This window comes from Microtus oregoni, unplaced genomic scaffold, assembly GCF_018167655.1.
Source record: "Microtus oregoni isolate MIOR12 unplaced genomic scaffold, Mior012 000003F_ref0000135, whole genome shotgun sequence".
NCBI classification, from domain to species: Eukaryota; Metazoa; Chordata; class Mammalia; order Rodentia; family Cricetidae; genus Microtus; species Microtus oregoni.
The window spans coordinates 69,702,214-69,722,264 of record NW_024543062.1 but is presented as its reverse complement, the minus strand read 5'-3'; the positions used below and the strand labels follow the sequence as shown (position 1 = coordinate 69,722,264).

The 20,051-nt window shown below is 38.0% G+C and overlaps 1 pseudogene; it reads right to left on the bottom strand.

Annotated features, from left to right (window-relative positions):
- Positions 1 to 12,590: 12,590 nt before the first annotated feature.
- Positions 12,591 to 13,068, bottom strand: LOC121446216 (annotated as a pseudogene).
- Positions 13,069 to 20,051: the final 6,983 nt, after the last annotated feature.

Below are 20,051 nucleotides of genomic sequence, written 5' to 3'. Positions count from 1 at the left end.
GAATTAATGGAGGTAATGAAGCAAATGGACTTAACAGACATCTATAGATTATTTCCACCCAAAGAGGAAAGAATATACCTTCTTCTCTGCAGCTCATGGAACCTTCTCGAAAATTGACCACATACTCGGTAACAAAGCTAACTTACACAGTTACAAAAAAATATTAGTAACCACCTGTGTCTTATCAGATCACCATGGATTAAAGTTAGAATTCAACAATAATGCTACCCCCAGAAAGCCTACAAACTCATGGAAACTGAACAGTCAACTACTGAACCATACCTGGATTAAGGAAGCAAGAAAGAAAGAAATTAAAGTCTTCCTGGACTTCAATGAAAATAAAGAAACAACATACTCGAACTTATGGGACACTTTGAAAGCAGTCCTGAGAGGAAAGTTCATAGCACTAAGTGCCCACTTAAAGAAAACAGAGAAAGCACATATTGGAGACTTAACAGCCCACCTGAACGCTCTAGAAAAAAAAAGAAGCAGACTCACCTAGGAGGAGTAGAAGACTGGAAATAATCAAACTGAGGGCTGAAATCAACAAAATAGAAACACAGAAAACAATCCAAAGAATCAATGAAACAAAAAGTTGGTTCCTGGAGAAAATCAACAAGATTGATAAACCACTATCCAAACTAATCAAACAACAGAGAGAGAACACGCAAATTAATAAGATCAGAAATGAAAAGGGGGACATAACCACAGACACAGAGGAAATTCAGAGAATCATCAGATCATATTACAAAAGCCTGTATAACACAAAACTGGAAAATGTAAAAGAAATGGACACTTTTTTAGATAAATACCATATACCAAAGTTACACCAGGATCAGGTGAACAATCTAAACAGACCTGTTGGTCGCGAAGAATTAGAAGCTGTTATCAAAAACCTCCCTATCAAAAAAAGCCCAGGACCTGATGGTTTCAATACAGAATTCTACCAGAACTTCCAAGAAGACCTAATACCTATACTCCTTAATGTATTCCACAATATAGAAAAAGAAGAGGCACTGCCAAATTCCTTTTATGAAGCCACAGTTACTCTGATACCAAAACCACTCAAAGACTCAACCAGGAAAGAGAACTACAGGCCAATCTCACTCATTAATATCGACGCAAAAATCCTCAACAAAATACTGGCAAACCGAATCCAAGAACACATCCGAAAAATTATCCATTATGATGAAGTAGGCTTCATTTCTGAGATGCAGGGCTGGTTCAACATACGAAAATCTATCAATGTAACCCAGCATATAAATAAACTGAAAGAAAAAAAAACATAAGATCATTTCATTAGATGCTGAAAAAGCATTTGACAAAATTCAACATCCATTAATGTTAAAAGTCTTGGAGAGATTAGGGATACAAGGGTCATACCTAAATATATTAAAAGCTATATACAGCAAGACGACAGCTAACATCAAATTAAATGGAGAGAAACTCAAAGCCATCCCACTTAACTGAGGAACACGACAAGGCTGTCCACTCTCGCCATACCTCTTCAATATAGTGCTTGAAGTTCTAGCAATAGCAATAAGACAACATAATGGGATCAAGGGGATTCGAATTGGAAAGGAAGAAGTGAAATTTGGTTATTTGCAGATGATATGATAGTGTACATAAGCGACCCCCAAAACCCCACCAAAGAACTTTTACAGCTGATAAACAGCTTTAGTAATGTGGCAGGATACAAGATCAACTCCAAAAAATCAGTCGCCCTCTTATACACAAAGGATATGGAAGCAGAGAGAGAAATCAGAGAAGCTTCACCTTTCACGATAGCCACAAACAGCATAAAATATCTTGGAGTAAATCTAACCAAGGAAGTGAAAGATCTATTTGACAAGAACTTTAAGGCATTGAAGAAAGAAATTGAAGAGGATACCAAAAAATGGATGGACCTGCCTTGCTCTTGGATTGGGAGGATCAACATAGTAAAAATGGCAATTCTACCAAAGGCAATTTATAGATTCAATAATGCAATCCCCATCAAGATCCCATCAAAATTCTTCACAGATCTGGAGAGGACAATAATCAACTTTATATGGAAAAACAAAAAACCCAGGATAGCCAAAACAATCCTATACAATAAAGGACTGTCTGGAGGCATTACCATCCCTGACTTCAAACTCTATTACAGAGCTATAGTAATGAAAACAGTGTGGTACTGGCATAAAAACAGAGAAGTCGACCAATGGAATCATATAGAAGACCCGGATTTTATCCCACAAACCTATGAACACCTCATTTTCGATAAAGGAGCCAAAAGTATACAATGGAAGAAAGAAAGCATCTTTAACAAATGGTGCTGACACAACTGGATGTCAACCTGTAGAAGAATGAAAATAGACCCATATCTATCACCATGCACAAAACTCAAATCCAAATGGATTAAAGACCTCAATATCAGCCCGAACACACTGAACCTGATTGAAGAGAAAGTGGGAAATACCCTACAACAGATGGGCACAGGAGATTGCTTCCTATGTGTAACCCCAGAAGCACAGACATTAAGGGCAACATTGAATAAATGGGACCTACTAAAACTGAGAAGCTTCTGTAAAGCAAAGGACACTGTCACTAAGACACAAAGGCAACCCACTGACGGGAAGAAGATCTTCACCAACCCCACAACAGACAAAGGTCTGATCTCCAAAATATATAGAGAACTCAAGAAACTAGACTTTAAAATGCTAATTAACCCAATTAAAAAATGGGGCACTGAACTGAACAGAGAATTCTCAACAGAAGAAGTTCAAATGGCCAAAAGACACTTAAGGTCATGCTCAACTTCCTTAGCAATCAGGGAAATGCAAATCAAAACAACTTTGAGATATCATCTTACACCTGTCAGAATGGCTAAAGTCAAAAACACCAAGGATAACCTTTGCTGGAGAGGCTGTGGAGGAAGGGGTACCCTCATCCATTGCTGGTGGGAATGCAATCTTGTGCAACCACTGTGGAAGTCAGTGTTTCGGTTTCTCAGGAAATTCGGGATCAACCTACCCCTGGACCCAGCAATACCACTCCTGGGAATATACCCAAGAGATGCTCTATCATATGACAAAAGCATTTGTTCAACTATGTTCATAGCAGTATTATTTGTAATAGCCAGAACCTGGAAACAACCTAGATGCCCTTCAATGGAAGAATGGATGAAGAATGTATGGAATATATGCACACTAGAGTACTACGCTGCGGTAAAAAACAATGACTTCGCGAATATTGCATGCAAATGGATGGAAATAGAAAACACTATCCTGAGTGAGGTGTCCCAGACCCAAAAAGATGATCGTGGGATGCACTCGCTCATAATTGGTTTCTAGCCATAAATAAGGGTCACGGAGTCTACAATAGGTGAACCTAAAGAAGCTAAGTAAGAAGGTGAACCCAAGGAAAAACATATAGTTATCCTCTTGGCTAAGGGAAGTAGACCAAATTGCGGGGGAGAAAATTGGGATCTTGGGGGTGGGGTGGGATGGGGGTAAGGGGAGATGGGGAGAGAAAAGGTAGAAGGGAAGGAGGGGGGACTTGGGGAAACAGGAGGATTGGGGTAAAGGAAGGGTGGATAGGGGAGCACGGAACCACAATTCTTAGTTAAGGGAGCCACTTTAGGGTGGGCAAAAGACTTGACCCTAGAGGGGCTCCCAAGTTCCCAAGATGAGGTTCCCAGTTAGTTCCTTGGGCAGCTGAGGATAGGGAACCTGAAATGACCCTATCCTAGAGCAATACTGACGAATATCTTGCATATCATCATAGAACCTTCAACTGGTGATGGATGGAGATAGAGACAGAGACCCACACTGGAGCACTGGACTGAGCTCCCAAGGTCCCAATGAGGAGCAGAAGGAGGGAGAACATGAGCAAAGAAGTCGGGACCACGAGGGGTGCACCCACCCACTGAGACAGTGGAGCTGATCTACTGGGAGCTCACCAAGGCCAGCTGGACTGTGACCGAAAAAGCATGGGATAAAACCAGACTCTCTGAACATGGCGAACAATGAGGGCTGATGAGAGGCCAAGGACAATAGCACGGGGTTTTGATCCTACTTAATGTGCTGGCTTTGTGGGAGCCTAGCCAGTTTGGATGTTCACCTTCCTAGATATGGACGGAGGGGGGAGGACCTAGGACTTACCACAGGGCAGGGAACCCAGACTGCTCTGTGGACTGGAGAGGGAGTGGGAGAGGAATGGGCGGAGGGGGAGAAGTTTGGGAGGAGGGGGAGAAGGGTGGGAGGAGGGGGAGGGAAATGGGAGGCTGGGAGGAGGTGGAAACTTGTTTTTTGTTTATGTTTTTTTTCTCCTTTTCTCAATAAAAAAAATTTAAAAAAATGGAATTCAGATCTAAACAAAGAATTCTCAACAGAGGAATTTCAAAAGGCTAATAATTTCTTAATGAAATGTTCAACATTATTAGTCATCACGGAAATGCAAATCAAAACTAATTTGAGATTCCATCTTGCAAGTGTGAGAATGGCTAAGATCAGCAAGTGATAGCTCTTGTTTGAGAGGATGTGAGCAAGGAGAACACTCCTCCGTTGCTCCATAGCACAGAGATCTACTAAACACTACTAATCTTTAAAAACAAAAAAATGTACCTAACCTACATGTGATGTAGAAAAAGATAAGATCTCCTGTGTAAATTGGGAGCATGGGGACCTTGGGGGAGGATTGTAGGGTGGAGGGGAGGGGCAGTGAGGGGAGGGGCAGTGAGGGGAGCAGAGAAAAATATAGAGCACAATAAAAATCAATAAAAAGATTACAATAAAATGACTCCTAATGATATTCTGTAATGCTCAGAGATCAGTGTCCTATTCAGTCATCACCACAGAGGTTCCTCCTGCAACAGAAAGGAAGAGATGCAGAGACCCACAGCCAGACGGTATGTGGAATTGAGTCTTTGGAATACAGTTCTAAATGAGATATCCCCATCAAATGCCTCCCCTCACAACTGAGAAAACCTGTGGAAGAGGAGGCAGAAGGAATATAAGAATCAGAAGGAATGGAGGACACCTGGAGAACAAGGCCCCCTGAATCAACTCAGTAAGACACATATGAACTCACAGAGAGTGAAGCAGTAACCATAGTGCCTGTATATTTCCGCACCAGGCCCTCTATGTGTATATGACCGCTTTGAGTTTAATACTTTTCTGGTAAACCCAAGTGTAAGAATGGGTGGTTCTCTTACTCTTGTACCTGCTCTTGGGACTTTTTCTGCTGTTGGGTTGTCATGTTTGTTTATTCTCTTAGAAGCCTGTTCTTTTGTAATGGGAGAAAGAAAGGGAGTAGATCAGGAGGGGAGGGAAAGTGGGGAGGAACTGGGAGGAATAGATGGAAGGGAAACTTGAATTCGCATCTTTGTATGAGAAATAATCTATTTTCAATAAAAGGGCAAAAAAAACCCCAAAGAATTAACAAAATGAAAACTAATGACCCGTTCTAGAAATGGGCCCTAGCTCTGCATAGAGAGTCCTAAACAGGAAAATAAAATGGCTAAGAAATATCTCAAAAAAGTTTCATTAACTCTAGCAAGTAAGGAAATGTAAAGAAAAACAACTTTTAGTTTTCATTTTATTCCATCAGAATGGCAAAGATAAATAACAATGAAAAATACTGCAAGACCCGTTGGAGAGTTATAAATAGAAAGAGGGAATCCTCACACAGTGTTATCAGTATTGTAAACTAGTGCAGACACATGGATATAAATATGGAGAATTCTCAATACATCTAAAATTTATCTATCTCATAGCATAGCAATACCATGCCTTGGCATATTCTCAAATGACTTGACATCTTAACCCATACATAATTACTCAGCCATATTCATTGCTTTTCCCTGTTTTCAACAGCTAGTGAATGAAAACAAGCAAAATATCTTTCAGCTGATGAATGGATCATGAAGATGCCTGGCATACACTGTGAAATACTATTCTGCTGTAAAAAAAATTAAATCATAAAATTTTCACGTAATTGAGAAAACTAGAAAAGATGATATTGAGTTAGGTAATCTAGACAAAGAAAAAAAATGTCACATGTTCTCTCACAATGGAGACTCCTACCTCCAAATCTTCACATGAAAGTCTATATCCTGGAGTAACTGCAAAAACCAGGAGAGTAAACACAGACCATTCCCAGAGTAGTAGGGTGGGAAAGAAATGTGAATACCAGGGTAAAAATGATCTGGTAGGGGAAAGGAGAAAATAAAAGAAGACTGTAATGAGGGAGTAGGAGATAAATGCAGAAAGAAGAGGAAGAATGGTAAAATAATAGTAGGGTTGTAAGGAAAAGTCTTAAGAAAACATATCAATAACTATCCACCCAGATATAACTATAATTCATGTAAGTCCATGTATGAATAAACACATATAGTTAAAATACAATTTTCTATTATAGGCTAATAGTGCTTTCTCCACAACCAAAGACCATCTAACAAAGACAGCAATACCAGGCAAGAGGAAAACCCTTCAGAATTATTTCTCATGATTGTCTTATTAAACCAAGGCATAACAGACTACTTTTATTGCAGTTCATTGCCTTCAAGAGGTGGAAAGTATGGCATTATTGCTGAAGACACCCTGTACTTCCACACAGGGTGCAAACATTCGTGAGCTGGAACTGCCCCCAAAACCTCTTCTCTGAGAACTAGCACTCATGGTACCAGAAGTTGTCATACAAGCCTCCAAAGAAGAGAAGCAGTCAATGCTCATATCCAATTATGATGTCTATAAGAAGGCAAAAAGAAATTTAATCTCTCATCTTTCCAAATACTTTCATTCTATTGACTAGGAAAATGGCACAGAGAAAACAAATGTTATATTGCTTAATGAGTGTAAAATGATAGGCTCAGAGTATTAACATAAAACACTGATTGGACATTGTTGGTTTATTTTGATCCTCCCTCTGTGAACTTTGATGTTTACCAAACTAGCTTCCAGTAATGCACTGAAATTCAAAGCCATGCACAACACTGTTAATGACAGGATTCCCAGGAGCACCATCACTGCTGGAGTGCTTTAGGTTTATAAGATCAGGGTTGTGTGGCATGTAGCTCTTAGCCAAAGTTTTCCTAACCTCACAGCTTTCACTGCCAAAAATCAAAGTAAGTAGAAACATTTTGAAACATACACTTTCTAGTCAAATGTATTTATCTGTTGTGTGTATGAGAATATTATAAATTTTATCTAAAAGCATTGGAAATCAACAATATAATATAAGAATGTTTTTCATGAAAAAGTAGAAAACATTTTCAGTAATAAAAACCAATCTATTTATGGAAGTTGTTTTTAATAAACTACTAAAAGGAAAATATGAATATAATGGGTTTTCTATGTTTTCTAAACATCAAAACTTAATAGCCTATAAACAAAATTTGGAGAGAGAAAAAGAGAAATTCTTCTTTAAAATGCATAAGGAGTAAATGCAACAAGATAAAATTTCAATGAAATTCAATTTAAATTACGCAAAGCCATTGACCAGGATAAAACTCCCAACAGACTTAAACATTTCTGAACCTGTGTGGGATTGATTTCTTTTTCACAGACTGGAGGGTTTTAACTTTCATAGTCATTAAAATGAGTAACTTATCCCAGTTCAATAAAATTATCATTAAGTAAACAGAAATGCCTTTTATAAGACAATGAAGAATATTGTCATTTTGTATTTAAGTCACCAAAATGCCAACAATTTATTCTTTTCTGATCTCTGCAATGAATGTAAAATAAAATTATAGTACCTCTGTATTAGCATTGGGTCTAAAGAGGATATAACAGCTCTGTCAGAGTTTTATAACTCCATTGCTTCCAAGTCACAAGCAATACCTTAAATAAGGAGTGGATTTCAGAATTAAGTCACTGTGCTTGATTCAAGTTTCATAAAGTCTTTATTTTGCTACTTGTTATTTGCTAATGTTTATGTATAATTAAGGGTAATTTAGATAGGCCGTCAGTCCTCACATAAGTGAAAAAGATAGGAGCAAACAATTACTTTTGTTTTAGCCTTCACCCTTTCAAATTTTGTAACAAATATTGTAGCAATATTTTAGAGATTTAAACTCATTATTATTCTATAACATTTCACTTTGAATGGGAATCATGGGAAAACAGACACATAATAAAAGAAAAATCCGTCCTGCCAAATGACAGAAAATGTTTGCTTTCAATTATTTTTTAAAACTTTTAAAACTTTTTGAGATAATAATTATAACATTACCTGTTTCTGTTTCTCCTTCTAAAATGTCCCATATGCCCTCTCTTGTTCTGTAACTCATAGTGTCTCTTTTTACTAACTCTTTTTGATATTAAATGGCTATATCTATTTGTTTATGCATACATATTCCTAAATAGAGCCTGCTCAGTCCATGTAATATTACTTGTAAACACTGTATATCTAGAATTCTATGCAATCTGGTGAATTACGTAAAATGAGTGGGTGAGTTTACAGAGTATAGTGTCAGAAGCCATTTTTCGGCCCAAAATTATTATAGGAACCATCGCCCTGGGGAGTCTGCAGAGAACCCCACTTCCCAATTGTATTGAGAATTGTTTTATTGGCAGAGCCTACCCCACACCCAATTATCTGTTAATAGAGAGCTATTTGTTGGCGGAACCTGCCCCACATTCCAAACTATCTAGAGAACTAGGTGTGTCAACTTGTGACTTCCTGGCCTACATGACCTGAACAAACGTAACCCCTGGCATACGTGACCAACATGAACCACGCAGCAAGAGTCCAGGCCCCTGTGCCCCCCCCCCAATTCCTTATCCTACATAAGCTGTAACCCTGTCTCTAATAAACGGAGGCTCTGACAAACCTAGCATGGCCCTCTTCCTCTCTCTCAGCCCATATCTTACAGATAGCACCTCTCCGGGACCCTGGAATTACTGATCAGCCAGGCGGGTTACACCCCTAGACTGAGTAACCCACCCAAGGCGGTCGACAGTATAGTAAGTCAAAGAAAAGAATATGTAGCAAGCAAGAGGAAGATAAACAAAATGACAGGCAGGCAGACAACAAAACATTATTTTAGGCATTCAAGATGTCCAACATTGATGCTCTAGGGCAGCTAATTTAAGGAAGCCATCTGGACTCCCTCTGAGAGAACCCTTGGAATCCTTATTTTGATGGTATCCATAATTTTTCTTCTCCTGTGGAAACAAGAGCAAAACCCCTCAATAATGCAGCACATTTCCTGTCTTTATCTTACCTTTCATTGAATATATATGTCTCTATATGTCTATATAAATAATGCTTAAGATTTCCACAATGAACAATGAATTTTCCTGCAGTAATCTTTAAAGTTTCCAGGAAGAAGATGGGGCCCCACAATAAAAACTCCACCTGGTTGATATGATGTCATGATGCTGACAACACTACTACAAGACCTGTTTGGGGTACCAGCTGCACTTGGTTAGCTGAATGATGCACATTTTTACAACATTCTGGCCAGACCTCCACCAAATACCCAGAAACTATTTGAAATCCTGCCAGACATTGATCTTGGAACTTAATCATCATTTTACTTTCACAGGATCACATAGAAAGAATGTCGCCCCATGACAGCTAGAAGTAATTCTAGAAGACAACGTCCCTTCTCCCAAAAAAGTTTGTCCTCAGGGTTAGGGACATCATTTAGGAGTTGACTGTAATTGGTATAGGGGGTTGGGGGAAAAATTTTATAGGCTCAGGATCTCTTTGAAAAAAAGGGGGGATGAAATTGGATGGGATAATAGATTGGTATGAGCTTACTCACACTAATTATAATAGTGGATAATAGAGTGAATACTTGTGAATTATTTATAGGCAATTACATTGGTATAGATTCTTGTTTATTGATACAAAGTTAAATTATACTGACTATTGTATGCATGCATGCTTCTACTTCTGCTTAAAAATTTCTTATATATTGATATAAATTTATTATATTGCAATGTACATTTCTAAATCTGATCTAGATGCTTATAAAATTGTTTAAATTTGGAGGTCATTGTCCTCATTTATTGCACAGTTGTTTATTGTCTTACTCTTTAAGATATATAGGTATTAAGAACAACAGTCATCTATGTTTGTCATACTATAGTTAGACTAATCAGGTTCTTTAGATACATAGAGATTATATTCTGCATAGATAGGTAATCTTCAACCACTTCAAAGAGCTGTAGAAAATGGCATTTAAATAACTTAGAGTTCTGTTGAAGTGAGATGCAATTGCTCCTGGCAGCACCAATCTATTGCCGAGAGAATGTTGAGTACCGAAGACACTACACTTGGAGCTTATTTTCTTCTTGGCAAAAACTTGCCTTTTGGGGAAAGAAATGCCCATGCCTCAACCACTGACAAGATACATAGTATCCAGAAATGGATACACAGGACTGTCAAATCTTGCCGAGACAGGGTAAGATGGTTTTAAAAACAAACAGGTAAATAGTTTGCAAGCAGAGTATATTTATGAATATGTGTGCATGGGGGGATGTTTGTGTGTGTGTGCATGCACGTGTTTGTATATATTTTTGTTAAATATATTTGTAAGTTTCTACCAGGACCTATAGATGATAATAATCATTTCACATTTTTGTAAAGAGTAACTGAGTAATGAAAGACTTATAAAGGAGGTAACTTCATAGTCAGCATCATTGCTGATGTACGTACTCAGTATTAAGGGGATGATTTAGAAAGGATTTTGGAGGAGACTGAAATATAATTGGATGATAGGAGCAATGCCATTCAGAAATGAAAGGAACGTATGCAAATAAAGTCCTGAAAAGTGGGACAACCAATGGATATTTGAAACACAATATTAGCAAGATATATGGAGCTTTTACCCCCAATAGTGTCAAAATGAACTAACATCAAATATAAAAGAATTAGCAGCTTCAGATATCACAAAATAATACAGGAATCCATAATTTTAAATATCATGCAACAATGGGGAGTAGTTAAAAATAAATAAAAAGGAAAGGTTTCACTCTATGTAAGGATATTACTACAAAACATCGTGAAAATACCCATATACACTATGTAGTTAGGGAAAATAGTAAATTGATAGTGAGGAAAGCTGTGTAGTGTGCATGTAGGAGCAATATATAATGTATATGTTCTATTAATATTTCATGTGGTACAAGTTTCCATATCATAAGTCTAGTAATACATGTAAAAACCTTTTTAATTCAATAAAACATATAAGAATTTACAGTCCATTGTTTTAATGTGTGTATATATTTATTTGATAGATCATACATACAATTATTCACATTATGCTAGGGCATTGTATTTATAAACCTAATGTTATTAGCATTAAGCTACAGCTTTATATTCATTCTACTGGTCTTTCTGATTCTTTGTACCCTGTTGTGTTTAGTGAAACTACATTTATTGAATTACCTGACAAAATAAAAATTATGTTACTATATGCCACACTACTACTAGTACAAGTAGATATATAAACTAGTACTAGTAAATATGCTAACTACTTAGTTACACATACACCAGAGAGAATCTGGTAGATGTATCAATGGCATCAGTGAGAAAAACAGGAGAGGAAGGGAATTGATGGCTAAGCACTGCCCTCTCATTCAGTAATTGCTTACTCTTAACTCAAGTTTCTGTGGTAACACTATATGTCAGTTTTTAAAAGGTCCTCTTTGTCATCTTTTAAATGTTACCAAAAACATTATAAATCACGCAAATCCAAAATGTAAGCTTCATATTTATTAATAGCATTCTGAGATATTCACATACTTGATGAGTGTATGTTAACTATGTACAATAGTGGATTTCCTTGTGACATTTTCATATTTATTCATAAGATGTTTAAAAGCCTCTTATTTGCCAATTAAGTGATACACCAGAAGACACTTAAACTTTATCCATTTAGGTAAATGAAAGGATAAATGATCATCAAACACAAGAAGAAGATAAAATTAATGATTCATTTAAGCACAAATTCTAATTGTTCTTAGTAATAAAAACCCAGAGTCAGATATTGGTGGGTGAGAACTGAAGGGTCAGAGAAGCAGAGCGGCCAGCCACGCAAGTTCTTACCTCTGTTAATGTTCAAGTCAAATGGCTGATCTTCTCTGTACGAATCCTCAGACTGCATCTCAAACTGAATCCTCAGACTGCATATGTCTTTACGAATCCTTACATTGTCCTGAGCTGATGTCTCATCCCACCTTATATTTCTCTCTCCGCCAAGCCACAATCTTGACTTCCTCCAGCTCCTGATTGCTGAGATTAAAGGCATGTGACTCCCGAGGGCTGGGATTAAAGATGTGTGCATGTGCTACACCTGGCATCAATGACTGACTAGTTGTGGGAGCCCACTTTGTCTCTCGGTTTTCACCTGGAGTCAGTTTTGACTCATAAGTCATTTGAGTTTAAGCTTGCCTGCTCTGCCTGCTCTAGTATCTTTGAGGGCTATGCCCATGGGAAAGAACGTTTAGCCCATGAGAAAGAAGACACCATCTAGTAGAATGTATACTGCTAACGCTAAACCTTGAGCACATCGAGGTAGAATTGCTGCTTGGGAGCAGCAGGCTCACAATAGAGGAACCCTGCTCCGTCTGCAGCTGGGACTTACTGCACAGCTCTTACTGCAGCAGGGACCTAATTTCCATGGAGGGAGTCTCGTCACTCAAATGTTTTGTTGTGTACCTGGGAGCACTGAGAAGACCTTCTACACGATTAGAAGATTGGTCCTTAGGAACTTTGAAACAACCTTTCATATCAACTTTGGAAGTTTTGGCAAATGCTCCCCCTGGATGGATGTAGTCATAGAGTACTATGACACCCACCATTACCCTCAAGCAGAACGATACCGTCGCTTCATCGGTAAATCTGTTTCTGTATTCTGGTGTCTCCAGCATGACTCTGCATATACTTGACACGGGGCTTAAACAATCCGTGGTGTTTTCTATTGATAATTTTTTTATTCTCTGATACAAGTTTTGTTGTTACATCACTCATGATTTTCTTCATTGGGGTGGCCTCAGCATAAAACAAAGACATTCGATTTGCCAATTCATTGTTTATTTCAGTTTCTCCTTCCGTCGGGACATTATTAATCATTTTCTTGTTTGCTCCTCACCTTTCACTCTCTACCTTTGGTCTTCCTATTCCCCAAACTCTCCAATATCTCGGCCACATTTTTTCTCAATGGCATCGCTTTCATAGGTACTTAAGCATGCTATGGTGTTCGCAAGAAGAAAATGTGTGAGAAATGTAGAGCAAAGAACATTCAGGTGGCAGTGAGACCGCAGGTAGTTTCACTTATTAGGTAAACCGATTATTGGTAATTTAAATTCCCAAAGAGAAACAATTTTTTTTTTTTTTTTTGGTTTTTCGAGACAGGGTTTCTCAGGGTTTCTCCGTACAATTATTCTTACAAGTACTAAACCAAACAGAAAAAAAAATGCTAATGAAAATAATAATCTATAAAACAATCTAAGAGGAAACGTGCGATCAAAAACCTAACCTGTTCCTTGGTACAGAGGATGCTGGCCCCAACAAGGGTAGAGTCTTGGTCAGCCCTGCCTTCTGCAACCAGCTCCAGAGGTAAATGCTAGCATTCATAACGGTCTCTTGCCGCCCCCTGCTGGGCAGCAGCAGTCAGATTCACACGGATTTAGGTCCTGCTGCCTGAGGTCACAGATCCAATGATGACATCACCCAGCGCCCGGCTGGATGCCGGAACTTAGTCTTTATTTCCACTCTCCCATCCCTCCTGGTCTTTTAGTTAGAAGCTTAAGTAGAAAGCATCAACGCCGAGTTTTGGTACAGAGCGTGAGTCCTATGTATGGCTCCAAGTGACGCTGGGAGCTGCTGTGGTGATTTTAAGTGGGCCGCCTATCTGGCTCTACAATGCGATTGCAAACGGCAATTGCAGATAAGGAAAACCTGTGATGAGGAATTAGGATGGTTTTAAGTGTAGACTTATCAAGTTCTCTACACTTCAGATAGTAAAGGAGTTAGAATTGTGTCAGAATTTGTAACTTTAGTGACTGTGTCCTCCCTTTACGTTGCTTTTTTGTGTGGGATTTAGAAGAAAATGTATATGAAACGTTGAGTTCAGGTTACCTATTATGATTCCACCTCCTTTTCCCCAGTTTGCACGGAAGTGGGCATTTTGTTGCCGTTTTCTTTTCATCATGAGTGAGAAATATTTAGTTTGCGGGAAGTAGTGCAACTCACACAATCAATCTCTTTATTCTCTACCTCACTGGTGATATCTTGCCTTTTCTTTTCCGGATTGGAGGTGCAATGGTAGAAACATCCACTCCTTACCTTTTCTGGAGATATTCGAAGTATCCCATTGTAAGACAAATAAGAAGTGAAGAAGTAGTTCTGTAAAAAAATTTCTATACTTACTTGCTGTGTCAAAGGATTAGCTGGATTGTAATACCCCAGTGCCAGTAATTACCTATTTTCTTTAAAAGCCCATTAGCTGTCCATCTGTGGAACAGAAGGGAACATAAATCCTCCTTCTCCGACCTCACTAATTACAGTCACCAATATTTTCATGATTGTCACTAGCAGATAGCAGATAGAACACCACTCCTGGAAAGCAATCTACATACCACCCAAATAATCTCTAAAGATGAGAAGATATCATTATGGAAAAATTAAAAACTTGGAATCATATGTACATGATGAGAACCAGAAATGTATTGATTTGATGAATTAATTAGAAATATTCACAGGTCAAGATATTCAGACTTTACAAAAGACAAAAAGATTTGAATCAATTGAAGAACTTGTCAGAACTGATAAGCATGCGAGGAGGTACAAGCAAAAGACAATAGTAAAGATTTAGTATCATCAGTACCTCTCAGAGTCAGAGGTGACTTCCCAAGAGTTTTACCTACTTATCCTCTTACTACTTCTGAAAAAAAAAACAGCAAATATTACATACCCAAAGGATATACATAGTGTAATTGGGAATCTATACAAATGAAAGATCTAAAAGATATTAAGCAAGCAGTAGTTTCTTATGGCATGTCTTCACCATATATGAGGCAGTTGGTAAAGACATGAGCTTCAAGAAATAAGGTTACCCCACATGATTGGCTTCAGCTGTATTAGATGACGGTCCACAGCTTCAGTGAAAGAGTTACTAGAGAGAGGAAGCTAAGGCCCTTGAACATCAAGGTAGAGTCAGAGGTTTTGAGACCTCTCAAGATAACATTCTCGGTGAGGGCCCTTATCCTGATCCAAATACTCAAGCTACATAACATGAACATATATTGTCCCTACAGAAGCCTTGAATGTTTAGGGAAAGATTGAAGAAAAAGGAAAAAGATATCAATTGTATATTAAGGTTTTATAAAACCCAAGAGAACTCTTTAATTACTTTTTGCAAAGATTAACTTAAGCTGTACAAATAGGGGTAGCAGATTCATAAGCTAGATGAGTATTCATTGAATCTCTGGCTTTTAAAAATGCTAATTTAGGATGCAAAAAGACACGTGTGCCCTTAAAGGTCAGATCAGGACCAAAGGACAAATGGATCCTACGTACAGCCAATGTTGAGTCCTTTGACTATAACACTGATGCTTGGGAAGGAGAAGTGATTCCCAAAGGTATGAAGAGACATCAAAATACCAAATGCTTAAACTGTGGTAGAATAGGACATCTGAGAAGGGACTGTAGACAGGGCATTCCAAGAAAAAGTATTTCTTCTGGGAATCACCTAAATAGAAGGCCCTAACCATTTGTGTTATGCAGAAGATGTGGCAAAGGCTGACACTGAACAAATGAGAGTAGAGCAAAAGGAGACAAACAAGACAACCTGTTATCATTGAGAAACTCCTTGAGGGTCCTCTCACAGGCCCCCAAGTCAAAAGTGGTCCAGTCATTCCCAGTCACTGCGGAGAACACACCTCCCCAGGAAAATTAGAAAATCCAGTGCCTGTTATAAAAAACCATACTGCTCTGAATGATAGAATAACCATGGAGGATGAATCAAAAATTCAAACAGAAAATAGAAAATATATATTTTGGCAGACTTCTATAAATGATAAAATTCCAAAGCTGATAGTATGGATAAATAACATTATAAATATAAAGCTTATCAGCCATAGATGCAGATGTGACTGTTATTACCCCAGAATCTTTGCATCTGAATTGGTCACTCAGGAGGCAGATGTTCAATCCTTTTTTTTTTTTTTTTTTTTTTTGGTTTTTCGAGACAGGGTTTCTCTGTGGCTTTGGAGCCTGTCCTGGAACTAGCTCTGTAGACCAGGCTGGTCTCGAACTCACAGAGATCCGCCTGCCTCTGCCTCCCGAGTGCTGGGATTAAAGGCGTGTGCCACCATCGCCCGGCCCAGATGTTCAATTCTTAAGAATTGATACCCTACCTCAGGTAAAAACAAAGTACAAGATGAGTTGAATGCATATAACCATAAGGACAGAGAGGAAGGTTAAGGTTATATATGGCTAATATAGCAATTAGTCTATGTGGCTGTGATCTGTTACCACAATGGAATACCCAGAAAAACATTCCTGTAGTCTCAGAAACAGACCATAGACCAATTCATATTTCTAGGAAGGATATCATAAGATACTATAAAAATAGACACTGACTATTCAGGCTGTACAAAAAGAACAGCTGGTGAACTCTCAAGACATACCAGTGGCCCAACTTTAATGGTTAACTAAGAAACATGTATGGGTTAAACAGACTACTCTAGCCAGGATTTGAGACAAGCCCTGTACTTTCCCATTGTACATAGACTGTACAAAAATTGATTCAGATACTTCTCCCAGGACTTGACAATTAACCCAATTTTTTTGAGAATTCCCTAAATATACCATCACTCCCATTCAGCAGGAAGTAAATCTAGGAATATAATGCTCACATTCTCATGAAGTGAAGTGGTTTTTGGTTATTTAATGAATTATGGATATTATATATATGACAGGATAAAGGGGTAAATTAATGAATCTACTCTGAAAAGAAAAAGGGAGGGTATAGATATGATAAGATAAAAAGTTAGATTATTGAATCTACTTTTAAAAAGCAACTATTAGTTTTAAATGTTTATGTTGGATTGGACTTTTGTATATTGTATACAAATTTTGTATTTTGATATAAATTTGAGATTAATTTTGTTAAAATGTACTGTACATTTCTAATCTTGTTCAAGGTGTTTTACTTATACAGCTCATTTAATAATGTAATGCAAATCTCTAGTTCTTGAAAATTATTATTACCAACTGTTTAGGATAAGAAAATATAGGTTAGTAGTTAATCACATAGTGCAATCAAACTTTTAGTCACATTAGGTATGTTTTCAAGGTCAAACTTAGATATATTTTAGTAGTCAGGTCATCTTCAAACACTTCAGTGATCTACAGAATATGGCATTTAAGATGTTTTTAATAACCTAGGTTCCTCTTTTTTTATGACAATGAGACATGTCTTCTCCTTCCAGCACCAATCTACTTCAGAGAAGATAAAAGGCATTGAAGAAACTCTAAGTGGAGTTTACTTTCTTTGTGGCAAAAATAAGCCACTGGGCAAGAAAATGCCCCTGCCTTAACTGCTGACAGTATGCTGTCCTAATTAAACAAGCAGGACACAAAAGAAAGTAATGGCCAAACATTGTCAAGACAAGGAGGGACAGCCCTTCAAAATATCTTGTTGGCCAAAGATGGATACCCAATGTTGAAGGGGAACTTTGGGTAACTGTCTTGGAAGCCAGCTGTTTCTGTCATTACACACAGCATTTGGAAGTCACTTGCTTGTACTTCCTGCTTACTCAGTTAATATCATTTCCTTCTTGGGTCTCTGAGGGAGTTGAAGACTAGATAGTTATAGTGACAGTTTTCTTTGTTTACTTGACACAGAAAGCAAGTTATGATAGAAAGTAAATTAGGTTCAAGGCTTTGGAAAAATCAAGATAGGATAGTTATAGAGTATTTTCTTTGAACTTGTCAAATGCAAATGGACTAGACATTGCTGATGTGTTTATTGCCTATATATATTGTATATACTTATTGCACTTATTGTATATAGTTTTCCTTATATTAGTTACAGCCTTCTTTTTTTTATTTTAGACAAAAAGGGGAAATGTACCAGCATTTTATTTGTATTTTAATAAATAAAATTTATTATCAGAAAAGAAAAAGTAAAACAGTCACACTGCCCAGGCTTACAGACTAGGCATCAATGACAACCACCTTTATCCCGGTCCACACCAGCTTGCCATAGAAACCAGGTGGTAGTGGTGCATGCCCTTAATCTCAGAATTAAATATGATTATAAAACTGGAAGAGACAGCTCTCAGTCTCAGTTTCATTTTGAGATTCTTGGAGGCAGGATTGCCATTTTGAACCAAGGTAGATGTAAACAGTGGCTGGCTGCTTTGTTTTTCTGGTCTTCAGGCTAAACCCCAATATTTTTGGGGGGGTTGTATAAATAGTGCTTCAGAGTGGTTGCGATTCTGTTGTTCAGTTGTTTTATGAGCTAGAAAATTTATGAGAGAACTGAGTTTTCCTCATTCTTTCTTGGATACAAAATGACACACAAATAATTACATGAAAATAGTCATCATTAATACAGGAAGCACAGTATGCAGGAGAGACAAAGTAGAAAGATTCTGTTTGTATACATCTGTGGAAGCAAAAAGGATGACTGTTGGGGATCTATAGGGAGATAACTTTTGAATTTTCCGCCGATCTTTTTTTAAAAAAAAAAATTATTTATTTTTACCTGAGTGTGTCTATACATAAGTATATTATGTGAACCACATGCTTGCAGAACCTGCAGAGACCAGAGGACAGCATCAGATCCTCTGAAATTGTAGTTACAGACAGCTGTGAGTACTCACAGATGCTGGGAACTTTAGTCAGACTCTCTGGAAAATTAACCAGAAGATTAACATATCCACTGAGCCAACCCTCCAGCCACTTGGTTAGACTTATTAGAGCCACATTTTATCCACTTTTCCTCAAAAGAGGAGCTCCCTGAACTCAAGTTTTAATATATAATGTTCTTTAGTGTTTTGATCTTTCTTTTTATGAAGAAAGGGGTAGATATTTATGAATTCTTAATTTTCTCTTGAAAATTTCAAGTTTCTCTGTGAAGAACTGAGCAAGACCTTTATATACTTTGTAATACTCCTAGGTAGTCATTATGCCAGTGGTTCCTTGATCTTTAATCCTTGTACTACAAAGATAGTAAATTGCTAAGCAAAGTTAGCTTTTTCATATTCTTCTTGATGGAACTTAAAACAAAAGGCAAATGATGACTATTGTAACATTATTTTCAACAATTACCAATCTGTGATCATTTCTTATTCTTTTCATTCCCAAATGTGTCTTCTATTGATTTTTTAATTTTTTTTATTTAAAAGCTCTTTTTCATCCTATATACCCACTAAAGTTCCCCTCCCTCTCCTCCTAATACCCACCCCTATCTTCCTGCCACCCAAACCCTCAGAAAGGGTAAGTCCTCCCATGGGGAGTCTGCAAAGTCTGGCATATCAAGCTGAGGCAGGACCCGAGTCCCTCCTCCCCATCTCTGGTCTGAGCAAGGTATCCCTTCATAGGGAAGGTGCAGAGCCAGTTCATGAACTGGGGATAAATCCTGGTCCCACTGCCAGTGGCCACACACACTGCTCAAGCTATAGAACAGTCAAGCACATTCAGAGGACCCACTTCTGTCCTATACAGGTTCCCCAGGTATCAGTTCAGTCAGTGAGCTCCCGCTAGCCAGTGAGCTCTCACTAGCCAGTGAGCTCCCACTAACTTGGGTCCGCTGTCTCTGTGGGTTTCCCCATCATGATTTTGACAGATACTATTTCAATGTGCCAGGCTACCTGACTTTAGATCGGGCTTTTCTAAATTTCTCTCCTCATCTATGGTCCTGCCCCACGCACAGCAAATAAATTACCCCCTCCCATTTTTTTTTTTTACAGAAGAAACAGAAGCTATAAGAAACATAGGATGTAACAGTCCTCGTTCAACCATACTTCCAATGTCCCTCCCAATAAAAGTCCTGCCCTTGTGCTTTTGGTGTGTCAGTTCTTGTTTTGCCAGAAACTCTCTAC